Below are 19305 nucleotides of genomic sequence, written 5' to 3' on the forward strand. Positions count from 1 at the left end.
ACTCAGTACTAACATTTGACACTATTATTATGTAGCCCTGCTACATTCTTACTAAGTATTTAATGGATGGAGCACTCCACTTTTTCCACTGTGGACTGATCTTAAAACCACTGCACACTTTTTCACCAACCCCTTGCTGAATGTATGTGTCCTCATATGCCAGGCTCATCTTGGTTTATGACTATCAATGGTTATGGGTTCAAGAGGTTCCTGGAAGTGACAAAGGAAGGTGGAGCTAACCCGGTCTGTAACACTTTCACATTGCCCTTCAGGATCATGAGACTGGAGCCTGTCCTGGAAGCAGCTGGCACAAGGAAAGAGCCAATAGTAGACATGGTACCAGTCAATCACAGGACTCACACTTACGCTCAATCTAAAATGTACTTTTTTTAGGTGGAAAAACAGAATAATAGGGGAAGTGTTTGTGCAGACCCTGAAAACGTGCCTCTCTACATTGGAATTTGAGCCAACAGAAGTAACCACTGTGTAAAGTATAAAGAGATATAATGGAGGCAAAGGGGAGCCATAAATTGGTGGATTAACAAAGCGCCTTAAAGATTAAAAAGTGCTGTGAAGATTGATAATCCTGGGCTGCTTCCGAGGCACCCCCACCCCACATTCTTCTGCCCAAACGACCGCTCGCTCGCTTCAGATCCTCAGATATTAACGCCTCAGTGAAAAGAGTTTTTCCACGTCAACAGCTGGAGTGCAGGTCCCAACATGAAACGCCTGCAGATCAGTTGTTACGCTGCCCTCCCACCGGAATAGGAAGACAAAAGAGTGGCCCGGTTTGCAAACTGGAAAATGCTTCAGTTTCATTTCTGTAAAAGAAGTGATCCCGCAAGGTGGCTGGCTGCCAGTGCAGACACACAAATTGCTCAACAGGAGTTCACGCCTCATGAACTGCTGTAAGAACAATAGCAATAATAATAATAATTTCTAATAAAGCAAGAACAGCAATGCAAACTTAGGCCAAGTGCTCCAATCCCCTTCAGTTGGTTTGCTTATTTTAGATAATGCCAACTGCCAACACTTGCATTTATAGTAATTCCATCTTTTAATACATAGAAAACAAAACTCATGACTTGTTCAGTGGGTGCAGAAGAACAGGTTTTGACAAAAAAAAAAAAAGTCACTCAAGCCGAAGCAGCTTGTCACCGCTTTAGAATGTCAAAGACCACGAGCTGCTGCTGCCCACTGAGCTCCATTTGAGAGAAGACATCTTGGCCTGCACCTTCTAGATCTTTCTGTCCTATCTTCCCTGAAAAAAATGACATGTTTCACTGACTAACTACCCCAATGCAAGGCCAGGCGTAAGCCCCACCCGTAATGAAGAACTGCTTTTAAACTAACTTGACTTATTATGCAATTTGGAAATCTTCTGTCAGCTTTTCAAAGTGCTGGGAGCTGTGAACAGTTGTGAACAGTTGTGAACAGACAGTGCTGCTCTGTGTGACCCTGGAAAAGCCACGGAAAATAATTCAACTGTTACTTTCAAGTGCCATAGACCGGGGTGGGCAACGTCTGTCCTGGAGGGCTGCAGTGGCTGCAGGTTTTCATTCCAACCCAAATGCTTAATTAGAAACCAATCCTTGCCAATGTTAAACCTTAAAAATGTTCTGCCTTATCGATCTCCAATGTAATGTTCTTCCATCCATCCATTATCCAACCTGCTATATCGTAACTACAGGGTCACGGGGGTTTGCTGGAGCCAATCCCAACTAACACAGGGCGCAAGGCAGGACACAAACCCCGGGCAGGGCACCAGCCCAATGCAGTGTAATGTTCTTATATCATAGATTTTTTTTCCTTTCCTAGGATATCATCCAAATGATTTGAAACCTAAAATGGACCACTTTCAGTCTGTCACAATTTTATTAATTCAGATCTAGAACAGAATGCTGAGAAAACGGGACTGAGAATCAGCCCAAAAAAACAATGAAGGTGGATAGTAGCAACAATCAAACCACAATGGCCATCCAGGTTAACCAGATAGAAGCTGAAAAAATGGATCACCACCATTACCATTGACATGAAACTCCGTCTCTACAACAGCGTTGTTCTACCACCAACCAACCATGCCAATGAAGAGTGGAAGAGTACAGTCAGAACTGAAAAGAAGCTGAATGTGTTCCACCAGAGATGCCTGAGGAGGATCTTGAAGATAATCTGGCGTGACCACATTACCAAAAAAGACATCTGGAGAAGGGCAAAGGCATGTCCATTGTCTGAAGCTGTTGTGGAATGGCGAATGAGGCTGGCTGGCCTTATCCCCAAATACCGGCATTCAAAGGCAGCCAGGAAATGTACCCCACTGGAAGGGATGCGGAAACAAGGAAGGCCAAAGTTCACATGGTGCAGGACATCCACAATGACTTGAAACAAATCAACATCTTCTGGCAGGATGCTGAAGGAGTAGCAGCCAATTGGAAAAGATGGTGCCAACTTACTGCCTAATATGCCCAAAGGCACAGGAGGACCTAAGTACTAAGTATTTAATGGATGGAGCACTCCACTTTTTCCACTGTGGATTAGTATGTGATGAATACACACAGGTTTAAATGAAAACAAGTTAGAAGAAGAACTGCTGGCTCCTTTCTCATTTGTATCTTATTCTTATTAAGGAGCCATTTAAAACATTTAAGTCTGACATAAGCAATTAAGGGATGGGTAACCTTAATAAGCGAGACCACTAAAATGAATCATCAAAAAGAGAATTGAGCAATAAGTGCCTCATCACCAGGAACTGACTTCTCATTAAAGAAATTGGGTTGGAACAAAAACCGGGAGCCACTGTGGCCCTCCAGGACTGATACTGCCCACCCCTGAAACAGACCCACAAATATCAGTTCCCAGTCTGAAGCACCGAGTGTCACTTCTCATGGCCATTCTTCGACTTTAGAAGCATGGCAGACACAGTGCTGGGTGTTTGTCTTCAATAGAAAGGCACTATATATAATCAGAAGGGTTCGATATCTACCCTTGAACTACTTCAGCGGGCATGGAAGTGAAAACTTCATTCTCATTAAGTGCACTTCCACTTCCACGCCCAGCATGCTATACAATAATTCTAAACATCATTTGAAAAAATAAAGTGCAACTTAGATACCAAATTTAATATTAAAAAACCTGAGAACAACTAGAGGAAGATAAAAAATGTAGAAGGGGCTCATATTGTGTCAGTGGACATGCGGACAAGTCACAAAGATGGTGGCACCAGTCACTCAATGAAGCTCATCCGTTTAAGTGCTGACAGTGAGATTCAGAGAGGGTTTGGTGTGAATGAGCATTGACCAGTTGAGACCCATTCTTGGAGTCTGGCACAAGGTCCAGGCCTATCACTTCACTCCTCCTCAGCAGCTCTGCCCACCATCATTAGATGCATAACAGGATCAGTTCCAGAAGTGTGGGGTACCTTCATCCCAGCCGTATTGCTCCTGTTCCATCTGTTTATGACAGCATTACACAGGTTGTTGTTATTTCACCATTTGTTCAGATCAGAAGTAATGTCAGAGGAGGTACCACTGTCTAAAAGTCACATCCTACAGTATATCCGCTTTTGTGAGGACATGTGTGTCTCCACCAAGAACTGGTTAGACTTTAATACCAACAAACCATGGTTCACAGCTAAACTTGGGCAGCTCTGTCAGGCTATGGAAGCTACCTGTAGAAGTGGGGACAGAACACAGTTTAGGCCGAAAAGGAACAGACTGACGCAAGAAATCAGACTGGCTCAGAAGAGCCATTCCGAAAAGCTCAACAATACATCTTCAGCCAGTGTGGAAAGGTCTGCAAGATATCACCGATTACAGGAAACCGTCGCCGTACAATCAGCTGACTGACAGAGCTGAATGAGTTTTACTGCAAGTTTGAAAAGCCCAAGATAACAAACACAAATCCCTCCCAGTATACAAACAATCATGACCTTTTCCTTCACACATGCACTAAGTATCTGTGAATAGCGTAGGTGACGTGTCACTTCAAAAGACAAAACACCAAGAAAGCAGCAGGTCCAGATGGTGTCTCAACCTCCATCTTGCAAATTTGTGTGGATCAACTAGCCCCTGACTGTCCTCGGATTGCCAACAAATCATTAGAGCTGTGTGAAGCTCGCTCATGTTTTAAACAAGCCCCAACCATAGCAGTCTCCAAGAAAATCTCACATAACACAACTGAATGGCTACAGACCTGTAGCTTTGACATCTGTGGTCATAAAAACCTTTGAAAGACTGGTGTTAGCTCTCCTGAAGAACATCACTGTTCCCCTTTAGGACCTTCTTCAGTTCGACCACCAAGCAAGCAGGCTAGTCATCATAGGTCTGCACTACATTCTGCAACACCTTGACCACCTCTGCAAGAGCTCCATCTGCAAACTTCAGCTCAGCGTTTAACGCAATCATCTCTGAACTCCACCACGTCAAACTCGCCCAGCTTACTGTCTCTGCCTCTACCTGTCAGCCCCTGTACGATCAGCACTGGTGAGCACCAGGGATGTGTGCCCTCCCCACTGCTCTCATCCTTCTATACTGATTACTGAACCTCTAAAGACCCCTCAGTCAAACTCCAAAATGTGGATGATGCAACTGATGGACACATCGGGATTAAACAGAAGGGACGATGCATAGCCGGCCCTTTGGTGTGGCCAGAAAAATCTGGAGCTAAACAAGCACAAAACTGTGGAGATGACAGAGGACTTCAGTAGGGGTCCCCCAACATTACCCATACCCCCCATACTTAACAATAATGTGTCAGTTGTGAAAACCTTCACGTTTCTGGAATCTGTCATAACCTGGGACTTGATATGGAAGACTAGCTCAGATTCCATTATCAAAAAGGCACAGCAGTGGATGAGCTTCCTGTGACCGCTGAAGGAGCTCAGTCTACCACAGTGGCTTCTGATTCAGTTCTTCACAGCAATCATCGAGTCTCTTCTCAGCTCATCCATCACAGTGTGGTTTGGATCAGCATGTACTTATGAGAAGAACAGGCTACAAAGAATAGTCAGGTCTGCTGAAAAGATCATTGGCATTAGTCTTCCCTAGGGTGACCAGACGTCCTCCGAAAGGAGGACATGTCCTCTTTTTTAACATGATTTTCTCCGTCTTCCAGGCATTCCAAAAATTTAGTAAAATGTCCTCCTTTCACAGAATCACAAACAGAGTTGACCGTTTTTGACTGATTACATATGACATATACCGAGAATGAGCAGCCTTCGGCCATTCTCCATTCATCCGCGTCACTGCATGACATCACGTTACGTTATCAAGTTATCAATAATTATAACATCAAGTAGCGGCAACACTGTTTTATATTCTATTTCCGCCTGACGGTGCAACGGACAGCGGTTAGCAGTTGATTGAAGTTGGTAAATATATTTGGTCATTTTTGTCCTCCTTTTTGGCTGTCGATGTCCTCCTTTATAGCTGAACCCATCTGGTCACCCTAGTCTTCCCACCTTACAGCACCGGTACTACTGCAGAGTCAAACCATCACCAACCCCTCACATGCAGACCACAATCTCTTGGAACATCTCCCATATGCCAGGTGTTCTACACTACTGTAGTAGTGATTTAAGAACAGTTTCTTTCCACAGGCCATCAAGCTCACAAATGGTTAAGTCTGCTGTCCTGTTCAGGCTAGGCACCCCCAAGCCATATCTTGCAATGTTTTCTACATTTATCTGGTGTGTAATTCAATATTTATTTCAGTATTTCCTACACTGCCTTCCACTTTGTATGCATATGTTTACATTTGTTGTATTGAATTTCTCAGGCAAGTACTTATCAATTGTGTGTGTGTCTCTTATGTATCACTTGGAGAGTCCTCAAAATACCTGGATTCAGATTTCTTGTACGCCAGCATACTTGGCCAATAGATGTGATTCGAATTCTGATTCTCTTGCGAACTCAAGACACACCAAGTGACTCTTTTTTGTTGCACTGATGATTGTTTCCTGTCCTTCTGTCTTTGCCATCACCGTAACACCTAGATATATCAACTTTTATCTCTTCAACCTTTTTATAAGAGCCAAATCTATTAAGGTTGTGGTATATTTAGTTTTTTCTTAATTTGAACAGAAAGTATCTTTTACATAGATAATGGAAGATTCTTTTTTAATAACAAGCTAACAAGTAAATGGAATGTTCTTAATATTCAGCTAGTGCATATCCGATGGTAGTTAGACAGCCAGAAAGAAACATGAACTGTTAGACAGAGAGGCATTAAGGGCGTACAGTTTACCGACCGTTCTGTATATACGTTACTGTTAGTATGGTCCTAGTGCATGAGATGGCATATAGAAACTTTAAGAAATATAACCCAGGCACTTAAGCCTTAGACGGAACATCTTATGCAAGAACTATCCATTTCTGTGTAATGTCAATTTTTCTCTTATTTCTGTGTGAAGGTTTGGCTTTGAGTTTCGCTAAACTTTTGAATCGAAGACACTTACATATTTTAACCGCATTTTGATCAATTGTTAACTATTCAGGAAACACCTCAACAGATGCCACTAAACTCGTTTTTTCACATTCATAAAAAACAAACAACCTTAAAAATGTATCTTCTTCAAACCCGTTGGCAGCATGACTTCCTCACTGACAGAAGATATTTAACGCCTAATGTAAATACAGAGATTTTTGGAATACGTGCTCCTTGTGTCTGCTGGACTGTAAAGTTAGGGTTAGGACCATGGAGACCGGCAGTCTAAATGGAGCTTCACAAATACTACGAGTCTTCTTGTATCCTGTTTGACTTTTTTAAACACTTCTGGATGCAGTCGGCCAGCAGGCAACAATGAGCTGACTTTGCTACCTGGCTCTTTTTTGTGCAGCTTACTTTCTAGCTTCAATATAACTTTATATATAGAGCACTTGTCATCATAACGTCTAGAGCATTGTGATCCACTTAAGATACATCAGATGGGTTAAACCACCTGAGGGCTGTTCCACGAAGCGAGCTAACCTCAAAATCCAGGCTTATTTCGATAATCCCGGTTTAATTTCTCCAAATTCGGTTCCACGAACGAGGCTAACCTGAAGCTCCGCTTAATTACTATGTCAACATATGCTCTTGGACAAGCCTGCTCCGTGGCAGGTTAGTTGTGAAGCTTAGCTTAGCTTGATGAATATGATTGGACAAGCCATGTGATGTCACAGCACGACATTCTGCGGGGCTGGGATTATTCTGCTGCTGTTCACTCCCTCTTTCGCACACATCGACCCTCCAATATAAAATTATTACAGATTACATGCAGGCGATTCTAATTACTTAGAAAGTATAAAATGACAAGGAGTGCATTGAAGGCTTTTACATGAATAACCATGGCGTGCCCATTTATTCATAATCCAGTTGATGAGGGAGCGAGGCTCATTCGTAGAGCTTTAAGGCAACAGGTTCCACAATTACTTCGGCCCAGGATAGATCCGTTGCATTTTGCAGATGATTATTTATACAAGCGCTATAGATTTAGTAGACACAGTATTGCATATTTGTGTCAGTTATTGGAACCTTACATTTCTAAAAACACACGTCGCTCTAAAGCCCTTACGGTTGCACAGTCTTTGTGTATCGCTTTGCGTTATTTTGCCAGTGGTTCATTTCTGTACAGTGTGGGGGATGCTGAACATTTAAGCAAAGCTACAGTGTGCCGTGAAATCAGGAAGGTTTGCGTTGCATTAAAGTCCTTTTAAATATATTCATTACCTTTCCTGGCCACCGAGGAATTCTTGCCATTAAGGAAACTTTCTTTGGAATTAATGGTGCTTAATCTTTAAACATCTACTCATTTACATCTACATAAATCATTACCTGATAAGTAACTGAATTTAATTTGTCAGGCTTTCCTAACGTCATTGGAGCCATTGACTGTACACACGTGAGGATAAAGGCTCCAGCAGGTCCAACAGAGCCTGATTACATAAACCGCAAATCATATCACAGTATTAATGTACAGGTAAGTACTGATAATATCTCACATTTATATACAAGAGGTGAAAGTGTAGTCGTCCAACATTAGCAATGTATGTCATTACCATTTCCTAAAATGTTTCAGATGGTATGCACTGCTGAACATCTAATTTCAAACATTGTGGCAAAATGGCCAGGATCAGTACATGATGCCAGAATTTTTCATGAGTCTTCACTGGCTCAAAGCCTCAGACAAGGCAAGTCAACTAAAATTCACAAATATACTATAGTTTATTATACTACAGTCTAATGTGTCTACTTTCCATTATAGGAATTTTTCCTGGTGTGCTGCTTGGTGACAGAGGATACCCATGTCTACCGTTTCTTCTCACACCATATACAGATCCTGCAACACAAGCAGAAAGACATTTCAACCATGCCCATTGTAAGACAAGGGCACGCATTGAAATGACATTTGGACAGTTAAAATCCAGGTTTAACTGCCTGCGGCATCTCAGAGTTACACCAGACAGAGCGTGTGACATTGTAGTAGCCTGTGCAGTTTTGCATAATGTGGCAATACTGCAGCAGGAGCGTATGCCAATAATGACGCATTCTTCACTTGCTGCCAGGACCTTTTCGTTCCACTCATGTTGCTCCTGAAACCAAGCATTATTAATAATTATATTAATAATTACAATTATATATCACTTTTTATCCAAGATGAACCCATATAATTAACATGCTGTCCTGTTTATCAATGTGTTAAAATAACCTTAAAGTACCTTACAACTGGTAACAAAATGCATATGTAAAAGGAAATTTTAATGACTATACATTTTGAAGGCTTGAAACTGTTCTCATTTAGTTGTTAAATAGTTTGACATCCTTAACACAAAAGTTACTAAAATCATGTTCTTATATGCATTTAACTTGTCAGCTATTTTCTGCCATGCAGCCTCACGAGCTTTGATAATACAGCTCGTGTTCCCCTTTCTAGTTATTATAGCTTTGTAGTCCTCATAGGCTTGTAATAATAATTCTTGCTCCGCCTGCGAAAAAAACGCAGCTCTTTCCTTAGTTTCCATTCTTACTTATCCAGCATCGATTAACAAGGCTGCCTTTTATATCGCGTGGACGCGCACGAGCCTCGCTTATCAAGCTTGGCTTGAATTAGCGGAGATTAAATACACCTGAATTTTGTTCATGGAACTCAATGAGCCTGAAGTGAACTGTTAGGCTAACTCAAGTGAGGCTATTACAAATAATCCTCGATTTTATAAGCTCGCTTTGTGGAACAGCCCTCTGGTCTCTACTACTATCCCTACCCAGTCAAACATGTAGAGATTGCAAAAAAATAGGAAGAAGAAGCAGTTAGACTTCATGGTGGCTATGTGGGGGCTATTGACCTTTGAGATGAATAATAATCTACTGACAAAGGAGGTCAGATCCTGCCAGCTGAATGACTTGCATGAAGGGTCAGTGCTCTCATGGAACAAAGCAGGTCAAGCTTTATAACCCTCCAGTAGGCCATCCTACCTGATAGATGGATAGAAGGCCATCCTACCTGAAGGTCATCTCTCCTGCATCACCGTGTGTTTTAGCTAGAGCTGTACATTAAAGTCATCAAAGCACTGGCCTATTTGTCCTTGTCAAAATGGTATGGAGATACTCTTTCACTCTGCTCCGCCAGCATAGGAATAGAATAATAGGTAAAAGAGTTTCTATTGACCTTCTGGAACCTCCTGCAGGGTTAGGAATGTGGAGACAGGCAGTCTAAATGGAGATTCACAAATACGCCGTACTATGTGTGAGAGGACTTATTTTGTCGTCATTACTTTACCAAGTGGCATGAGGCAAATCTCCACCCAATAAGTTGCCCTGTGGGGTTTATTCTGCCAAGATTGGTTTAATGAGAAGCTGTACAGTGAACAGTAATATAACATTGAATCTGTTTTCAAGGTGTAAGTGGTCAGCAGGTGGCCCAGAAGATACTGTATCTGCAATTCCAGTGTGGCTACAGAACCAAAAGCTTATTGGAGCGATTCAAACCTGGAGACTTACAGTATAAAAGAAAAGGAACTCCATACCTTGGCAGACATATTAAAGCCTACATGGGCTCTGCTCATCAACCTAGCAAGAACCACATCAGGGAGGACAACCTGCAAGTGAAACCAAAGTAGCAGAGGATCAAGTGTGAATATACTGTTCCATCAGCAGAATGGTCAATCCTCAAACTGGCCATAGAGTGGGAGTGCTGCTGCCCCCTCTCGCCTAGTCCTTACATCTCCATTACATGTGAACACAGCAGAAATCCTTGGAGGTTCTCCAGTTCTTGCATTAAACAACTTTAAAACTCTGGAGCAGAGGAGTCGATTCTTATGTGCTTAAACGGTCAGCGCAACCTTTCCAGAGAATCGTTATGGACATATAGAGGACATGCAAACTCCAAGGTGATTGTTGCAGGAGTCGAACCAAGATCCCTGGAGCTATGAGACAGCTGTGCTAACTATTCTACTAATGTACCTTCAAAAACACTCATCCATAAACTTGCTTACTCCAGCTTCAGGGCCGTGGGGAGGCACAGAGGACAAGGTAAGGACCAACCATGGGTAGATCAGCAGTCCATTGCAGAAGACACTCACCAATACAGCACCAGTTTAAAGTTCAGCCTAACCTGCATGTCTCTGAGCTAGAAGAAGAACAACCTGATCAAAGCCCATCCAGATACATGAAGAATGATTATACTCCACACAGTCAGCAACTATGCTGGGATTTGGATCCAGGAATGTAGAATCGAGAGTGGCAGCACTAACCATTCAAAAAACCAAACCAATTAAAATAAATCAAAAATATTCTTAGAGCAACAAGTGGAAAAGTCTGGAAGCGTTACAGGTGTGATTGGCAAAACTTGTCAAAAATGAATGAGAAAGCAAACAAGTTCTGGAGTTTGAAAGGAGGGTTCCGTAAATTTATACCAAGACAGAGAAATGTCACTTGGGAAATAATTTAATGTATCACCTGAAACCAAATGGGAAAGATTTTGTGGTTACCCTACAGAAAGAAGACCTGCTATACAGACAAGTGAGGCCACATGGGATACAACCATCCCTTGGGTTGGTAGGAGTAATCAAGGCTTTCGGTTCTCCTCCAATCCCGGGTGAGGGAAAACAGAGGAAACAAAACTTTAGGCTTGAACAATACGATGGCACAGTAGTCATGGCTGCAGCCTCATTAATGAAGCGTCAAATGTTGCATATTGTTGTGTGGAGTGTAAATGTTCTCCCTTTATGGGTATTCCTTCCAACACCATGTCCCCAAACATATATAGGTCAGTGTAATCAAAGATGCCAGCTTTGTGCATGGGCCCTGTGATGGAGTGGTGTCCAGTCCAGGGATAGTACCTGATGGTGCTGGGAAAAGCTGTTGCTTTGAAATGGATGAAGCAGTGGGGAGAATGTCTTTACATTAACTGTGGGGTAGTAAGGCTGATCTAGCATGGAGTAAAGCGGCAGGGAGGATTATCGTGACAGTTAGGTAAAGTGTAGGCTTTCATAGAAACCAAAGGGATTAATGTGACTGAGGACACACCTTGTGTGGCTTTGAGGAAAACATTTGACAATATCTACTTGAATTACAGGTGATGGCTAACATGTGAAAGGCAACTGGTAAAACAAGAAAAAGAGGGGATTGCATGGAACAGGGACAGTCTCACCTCACAAAAGAAGGCACCTTTGGCATTCCTCTGGCTTCTCATGTTACTGTAAGGTAAAGGTGGCAAGAAAAGGGAGCAAAAGAAAACCTAGGGGCTCAGCAGACCGTTATTACTGTAAGAATATTTAGAATATTTAAGAATATATAGCATATCCAGATGTTATAGTGTAGCAGCCCCCAAATATCTGAAAAAAAAAAAACTTGAAATACTGTATCTGATTTTTATGAGTTGGTATCTGTGGCCGTTCCAAGGTTGTTGGGTTTTCTTAAAATTAATTCTCATACATTTTTCTTTGACAATGTCATCAATACATTAAATATTGTAATAATGCACAGCCAAGGAAGAGTAATTACAACAGTGAGGAGGGGAAATGAAATTACAGAAAAACAAAGAGCAAGTGCACGTATTTCATTCTTTTTCAAATTTGTACATCTGAAGGTGTCAGCAACCTGTTGGGTTTTGTGCACACTGCTACATTTTCATTTATAAATTGCACTTTTAAACAATTTTCACATTGTTCACAAACATTTTTTCTTCCATTTTCTAATGACTGAAGACCCACAGGATGCAATCGTCCGCCTATTCTGGTCATGTGCGCGTCTTTGCACATTGTGCGATTTTGGCATATGTTTAAGTCCGATTTTTTTGAGTCAGCTCGAATTTCAGCTTTATCAGCCGTTGTTTCAGATGCAGTATGAGAGGGTTTGCAATTCCCATTTGCATCTTATAATTGGGTTGTCACATGATTGGAAACAATTCTAACATGTCAGAAATTTCATTTGGCTGTCTTGCAACGTGAGCAGTCTCTTGAACCATCAAATATCTCAAAACTCATTGTGCAGTGACCACAGTGAGTGTGAATTGTACACCTGAATTCTGGCCACCAATGTCCTAGCATGTCAGTTGCACCTAACATGCACCTGCAGTTTAAGCACATACAGTACGATATATACGACTGGCTGCCCTATCGTGCAGCGTTGTGACTGGTCGCTTGACCACAATTTCTAGAAATATCACAAAACTGAAGGTGAGCAACACACGAAAGCATCTCTCCTCTGCCTGCTCGGTCGGAATATGGTTTTCTTTTGTAAACAGTGACCAATCAAGGAACAACCACTCAATAAGCACAAACAAATCAGAGTTTGAGGGATTCACCGTTTTCAGAAATCTTTGTTTTCACCTGAAACACTGCACTGCCGCTATTAAAAGTATCCGGCACTGTAGAGTATGTGTTGAAAACAGCAAAGTAGTGTGGGTATTACGTGAAAACAAAGACAGATTGTTATGCTTTTAACTGAAAACATGCTAGTGTGGAAGGGACCATGGCTGCTACTGGGAATGTTAGAGAGATACTGAACAATTTCAAAATTTAAGAGAGAGAGAAGTGTTACTAGGATTAAAAAGGCTGAAATCAAAGAAATCATTAGGACTTGATACAACGTATGCTGGAGTTCTTATATATAAAACCTTGATGTGTGTGTTTCAAAAAACCCTGCCCTCTTGGGAAATAGCTTAAGACTGAAAACCGTTGCCCCTTTATATACGAGGGACATTCAAACTTTCACAAAAAATTCACTTTTTCTAACCCTATTTATCAAGGTTTGAAAAACAAATTACGAGCACTTTTCTACTTAGTCACCTTCCTTTGCGATGCAATTTTCCCAGCGTCATACCAACTTTTTAATGGCCAATTGTTACTTCCTCCGTCTTAACCGTTTCCAACGAAAATATAAAAGTGTGCAAACGTGTTGAATGTCCTTTGTAAAAAAGGGTGATGGGGATGATCCAAGTAATGCTAGACCAATAAAATGAATGTGCATTATGGGTAAACTAATGGAAGGAATTATTAAGGAAAGGATGGAGCAGCACAGGTCAAGTGACATTAGTGTTAGGGAACATTCAACACGGGTTCAGGGAGGTCATGTTTTACTAATCTGCAGGAATTCTATGAGGAAGCAACAAAAGGATACGATCAGAGAGGTGCGTATGATTTTATTTTTCGGGATTTTCAGAAAGTTTTTGTTAAGGTGCCGCATGAGAGGTTAGTGATCAAACTAAAAAAAGTGGGATTTCAAGGTGTAAGTGTAGGAGGGTACAAAATTGGGTTAAACACCCAAAGTAAAAAGTTATGGTGGGGGAAACTTATTTAGAATTAGGTGACGTTTAATGCGATGTCCCTCAGAGATCAATGTTGCTTTGTTAATATTTATAAATTGTAAATTTATTAATAATTTGATCAATCGATCAAGCTGGTTAAATTTACCTGCAGGGAGGCGAGATTGCTTTGGTTTGGACATGTGCAGAGGAGAAATGCTGAGTATATTGGGAGAAGGATGCTAAGGATAAAGCTGCCAGGGAAGAGGAAAAGAGGAAGGCCTAAGAGAATGTGGATGTGCTGAGAGAGGACATGCAGGTGATGGGTGTAACAGAACAAGATGCAGAGGACAGAACGATATGGAAGAAGATGATCCGCTGTGGCGACCCCTAACAGGAGCAGCCAAAAGAAGAAGACAACAGGTAATTAACAAATTAAAGGAGTTCATCTAATACTCTTAAAACCACTTAACATCAATTCATGATCAAGGGGTCCTTGGCCTTCTGGTGGCACTGGGCACAAGGCAGAAGAAGTCGTCAGTCTGTATCAAGGGCCTCTCACGCTCCCTACACTCTCACTCAATTGGAATTAAACTTACCCACATGTGATACAAGATATTATGTTCAACTGAGGTTCTTCTACTCTAAGTTAATTAACATCAGAACATTACAAACATCTTGACATGAATTGGCCATTGAGCCTAGCAAAGCTCACCAATAATGTTCTCCTAATTTCTCCAAAATGACATCAAGTCAAGGTTTGATTGTCTCTAAAATTCTGCTCTTCACCACACTACTTGTTAATTCGCTTCATGTGTCTATGGTTCTCTGTGTGAATAAAGCTTTCTAACATTTGAAGAAAATTTACCCTTAGCAAGTCTCCAACTGTGTGAGTAATGGTGAAGGTGACCCTCGCGGAAAGCCATCTGCGGTGCAAACTCTTTGACTATGATTTTCATAAACTGACTCAAAATGCAAAAAAAAAAAAAAAATTGGGTTCATTTGACTGAAAATGTTAGTTTAGGGCATAGTAGCCTGTCCCACTTCAGGGAGTGATGATGTGGTCGGGTTGCGGTGCGTTAAAAATGCACCTTTGTGAGATAAGTGGTGTGAATTACTTGAGCAGACAAAGAAAGCCTATGTGGACAAGGTGAAAAGATATTGTAACCACAAGGGGTGCCACTGAGCCCAGCACCTCAGACACAATCCGACCCAACACAGTCCTGGGTTCAAATAAAGGATACTTATTTGTCACCAATACCTTTCAGGTGAACACAGTCAATACTGACACAAGTATAAATCGAATGAATGCTCTCTTCAGCCTCTCCCTCTCCTTTTAGTGAGGGTCACCCGCTGCCTCCCAAGTCTGACACTCTTCAGTAAGGCGGCAGATGGCCTGTTGGGAGTAATTCCAGGTCGTGTGAAAACCGAGCAGGTCCTCTACTGGCAGCACCATCTAGCAGCACCAAAGGACCCTGACAGATTTGTGCTTCTAAAAATTCAAATCCCATGCAGCTCTGTGGGGGACCCAAAGCAGGATGATTCAAGAGGGATACTGTCACCTCTTATACGGGGGGAATGAACTGCTCTCGGCCGGTGAGCAGTCTAAGGAGCCCGGCGTAGAATTGCATACTGTATGGATACAAATCATATGCCAGTCTTAGTCACCAGATCTTAAAGGAACACTTCTCAGAGATTGTGGAGTGACACCAGACACACTATTGTCCATCCCTTTTCGCAAAACAACAAATGATGGGTGCTGTTGTGTCACTTCTGTGCGGTTTCAGACACTTCTGGAATCAAGGTGCAGTGGAGGTCTTTTAGCAGCAGCTGGGGACCAAATAATCAATTTAAAAATGGGGTTTCCTTTATTTGGAATGTTATCTGAACTTACCAGTGTAGACATTGAAACTAATAAAAAAAAAAAAAAAGCACTTTCTAATAAAGCAGCCTAATAGTTCCATTGCGAAATGAGCAGTTAACCTGAGCCAGGTGAGCCGAGAGGCAAAGCAGCCGCCCCACCCACTCATCCCTCCAGGCAAGGCAGGCTGGTCACATCTCTTCCTGATCAGACGTACGAGAGGAGCAGGAGGAAGCACGCTGTGTGGGGACTCGGCGGGACAGATCAGAGGCAACCTATTCCTGTGGCATGGCGTCAGGGTGGCAGGAGCGGGACGGTGCTCTCCTCAGAGGTACAGTAAAAGCTTAGCTTCATTTTGATTTTACTTTCAACACTAAAGAGAAGCACGACAGCCTTCATTTTTTTTTGATAGAATTACCTGTAGGACTCAAACTCTCTGTTCATCCTTTGCCTTTAGGCCAGCGCTGCCGTTAAGAGGACAGTGTTCTCCTGGCTTTTTCCACATGTTAGTGTACTGTAAACTGTCAATAGCTCTGGCACCTTGGGGTATGTTTACTGTTTCATCAGAAACGTTCAGCAAAACGACGCAGAATCAAGAATCAGGCGGAAATAAGTAAGTCACTGGCGCCCCATGCAGAGTCAACTCTGCTTTATACCCGGTGCTGATGGAAAAAGCTTCGGCTCTCAGGTCCCAGAGCTGGATTAAGGGACTCTGATAATGGATGGGTGGATATGAGTAATGCAGGCAAAGACCATGAATAAAGGGCATTGAAAGTCCCACAGACACATTGTGTTTCACGGCAAGACACCCATGGCATTCTGATTTTTCTATTTGGCATCGATTCGTGAAGCCTGTGCCTGAATTCCCGCCCGTAGCTGCTTAAGCTGTCCCATGCCAGGCTGTCTCAACATTTTCAAACATTTGCAAAGCGGCCGTTTCTCTGTCTTTACTGTTTAAGAAACTAAGAACTAATATTTCTCTTCAGTGACAGGGCTGCTTTAAATCAAATTTCTTTAGATTTTCAAGCTTCAATCATGGTCAGCTTCAACTTTATGGCTGCCTGTGAAATTTGAAAGTATTTTTTTTTTTTCCACACAGAACCACATTCACCTGGCAACACCCATTAACGTTTGTGCTACTGGTGGTGTTGTTGTAAGAATAAGTAGGGTGTGATTATTAAAAAAAAGTCAAGAATGACTTTTAAGGACGATACACAAGTCAGAGGATGTCCACAGTGACTGGCCATGACCCTGAGCTGGTGACGTGATGTTTAATGCCAATTGACAGGCTGCCTCTTCCCTGGGTCCTGGGTTCAAGTCCCGGAGCTCACCTTGTTGATTTTCTGTGGATATTTTATTTTTTTTTTCCAACATTGCAAAAACCTGCAGGACGAGTAAGTTCACTGGTGACTCCATATTGTCATGGTGGCACTTAGTGGGTCCTGTAGTGGTTTGCCCGCTGCTACAGGATCAGATTTCACACAACTTTATGTTTTGAATTAGGGAAATGGATAAACAGATGTCCTCTTATCTCAGATTATGTGTTGTTCAGTAGACTGTTGTGCCGACTATTTTTGTAGAGTAATGGTGAATGACAGTGAATAATGAAGCGGCTTCTTGCTCTTGTGCGACATCCATTGCTTCTCTGGTTGCCTACAACATTAAATTATAAAGAATAATTCTAGGAAACAGATGGATGGGCACTGTTTGGTGTATTTCATGTAAATATTATAGTTACGGTATCTCAGTAATGATTTTATTTGTCAGAGCCTGGCACTGTGGTTAGTGTTGCTGCCTCTTGGATATGAATATTTTGGCTTCGAATTCATGTGAAATCTGCATGTTCTCTGCACATACGCTAGTGGGAGTCATTGGAAGTCCTCAGGTGGCATTGCCACACATAAAAGGGAAAGCACACATAAATGGTGAGAATGTGGAGATGTCAGAGTTTGGCTTGCATTCAAATTCGGTTTTCTTCAAGTGTCCTAGAGCAGAGGCCTGCGGCCGCCTGTATTTCACTTGGACTCCCTGCTTCTCTCTATTTCTACGTTACTCCACAATCACAATCTGCTTTTGTTAAATGATTATGGGATGAAGCAAGCATTTACGTGTGTTAGGTGGGGATGAATTCATTCTGTCTATCTTGTAGTTTCATATTTTCTTCCTTGTTATTCTTTAGGTTATTGAAGCCACCATTTGCTAATAAGCACACAAGTGGATAACACTGAAGTATCTTCTGGCCTCTAGCATTCAGTGTTCAGTTGCACCGGTGGCCACTCTGCTTATTTTTAATTGTCAGATACAATTAAGAGAGAAAACTCCACAGAAAAAAAGAATGTGAATTAGAAAGAAAATGATAAAACAGCGCCTCGCAATAAGGAGACCAGGGTTCGCTTCCCAGGTCCTCCCTGCGTGGAGTTTGCATGTTCTCCCCGTGTCTGCGTGGGTTTCCTCCCACAGTCCAAAGACATGCAGGTTAGGTGCATTGGCGATCTTAAATTGTCTCTAGTGTGTGTGGGTGTGCCCTGCGGTGGGCTGGCGCCCTGCCCGGGATTTGTTCCTGCCTTGCGCCCTGTACCTGCTGGGATTGGCTCCAGCGGACCCCCATGACCCTGTGTTGGGATATAGCAGGTTGGAAAATGACTGACTGATAAAACAGCATTATGCATTCATATAGGATATCTTCACTTCTTATAAATGTCAATTTCACACTACTGTACTTTTCTGAATATAAAATGAGAAAAGGTCCGATAATTAAGCAATGACATTAATTCAAGGTACCAATGATTCACTGATTGAGAAGTCGGTTAGGACAAAAAGCAGCAGCCATAATGGGCCTGTGGACTGAACTTGAGAACATTTGTGCTACATAACTGAATTATACTCCATACAAGATGGACATTTATTACTCAGGTCCTTGGCAGGCTTGTGAAGCTCATCATACAAGTTTGTTTCCTCAGTCTCCTCTTTCAAAGCATGTTGTGATTCCATTCCAAGGTAACTAAAGATGAAGCCATTTGTCTCTATAGAAGTAAAATGCTCTGCAGCAGAGCGCAGCTTCGTTACGTCAATAAGCCTGCCATCCCACTGAAACTCATTATCGGCCCTCAGCGCTTGGCCTCACTTCAATTAAAGCCGCCATGCAGACAGGATTAAAAACACACTGTGTGATAAACAGGGAGATGCAGTAACATGGTGGTTAGCACTGCCAGCTTGGGGAAAGACTCGTCACAAAGAGATTTCAAAGGCACACTGATGCTTAACGTGATGCCTCTGCAAACATTCGGTAGGAAATGACTTATTCAAGAAGTCATGCAGTAGCAGATTCCTCTTTGTGAGGCCTTTCAGGTTTCTTGAGGATCGGTGCCTATGCTGACAACAGCAGGCACAAGGCAGAAACCAGATCTGGTTGGGAAATCAGGAGATCAAGGGGGCCCTCTCCATCACACTGGGACAACTTCACAGTTGCCAGTTAATCTAACATGCGGCACAGTGTGTGCCAGTCCACCCCCAGTCACCCACACAGACACAGATTTGGGAAAAGTCGTGGATGTGAGGAGAGTGTCCTCACTGGAAGTGGCTCGGAGAAGATTTGAACTCAAGCACCCAGAGGCAGCAGCACATCCATCGAGAGAATGCTGAATCCTGAGGATGCATATAAGCAGACGTCTGATCCACTTTAATCTAAGTTAAGACCGTATAAAGTAACACAGATAAGAATTCTAAT

General features: G+C 42.3%; 1 protein-coding gene across 1 annotated transcript in view; it reads left to right on the plus strand.

The window, feature by feature from the left end:
• Window positions 1-15779: 15779 nt before the first annotated feature.
• LOC120526991 (alpha-1,6-mannosyl-glycoprotein 4-beta-N-acetylglucosaminyltransferase-like) overlaps window positions 15780-19305 on the plus strand; it is a 63876-nt gene continuing 60350 nt past the window's right edge. The window contains exon 1 of the mRNA XM_039750060.1: window positions 15780-15909. The gene's annotated coding sequence lies outside the window, so the exon portion shown is untranslated. The remainder of the gene's footprint in view (window positions 15910-19305) is intronic.

The sequence above is a fragment of the Polypterus senegalus genome, chromosome 1 (genome assembly GCF_016835505.1).
Source record: "Polypterus senegalus isolate Bchr_013 chromosome 1, ASM1683550v1, whole genome shotgun sequence".
Classification (NCBI taxonomy): domain Eukaryota; kingdom Metazoa; phylum Chordata; class Cladistia; order Polypteriformes; family Polypteridae; genus Polypterus; species Polypterus senegalus.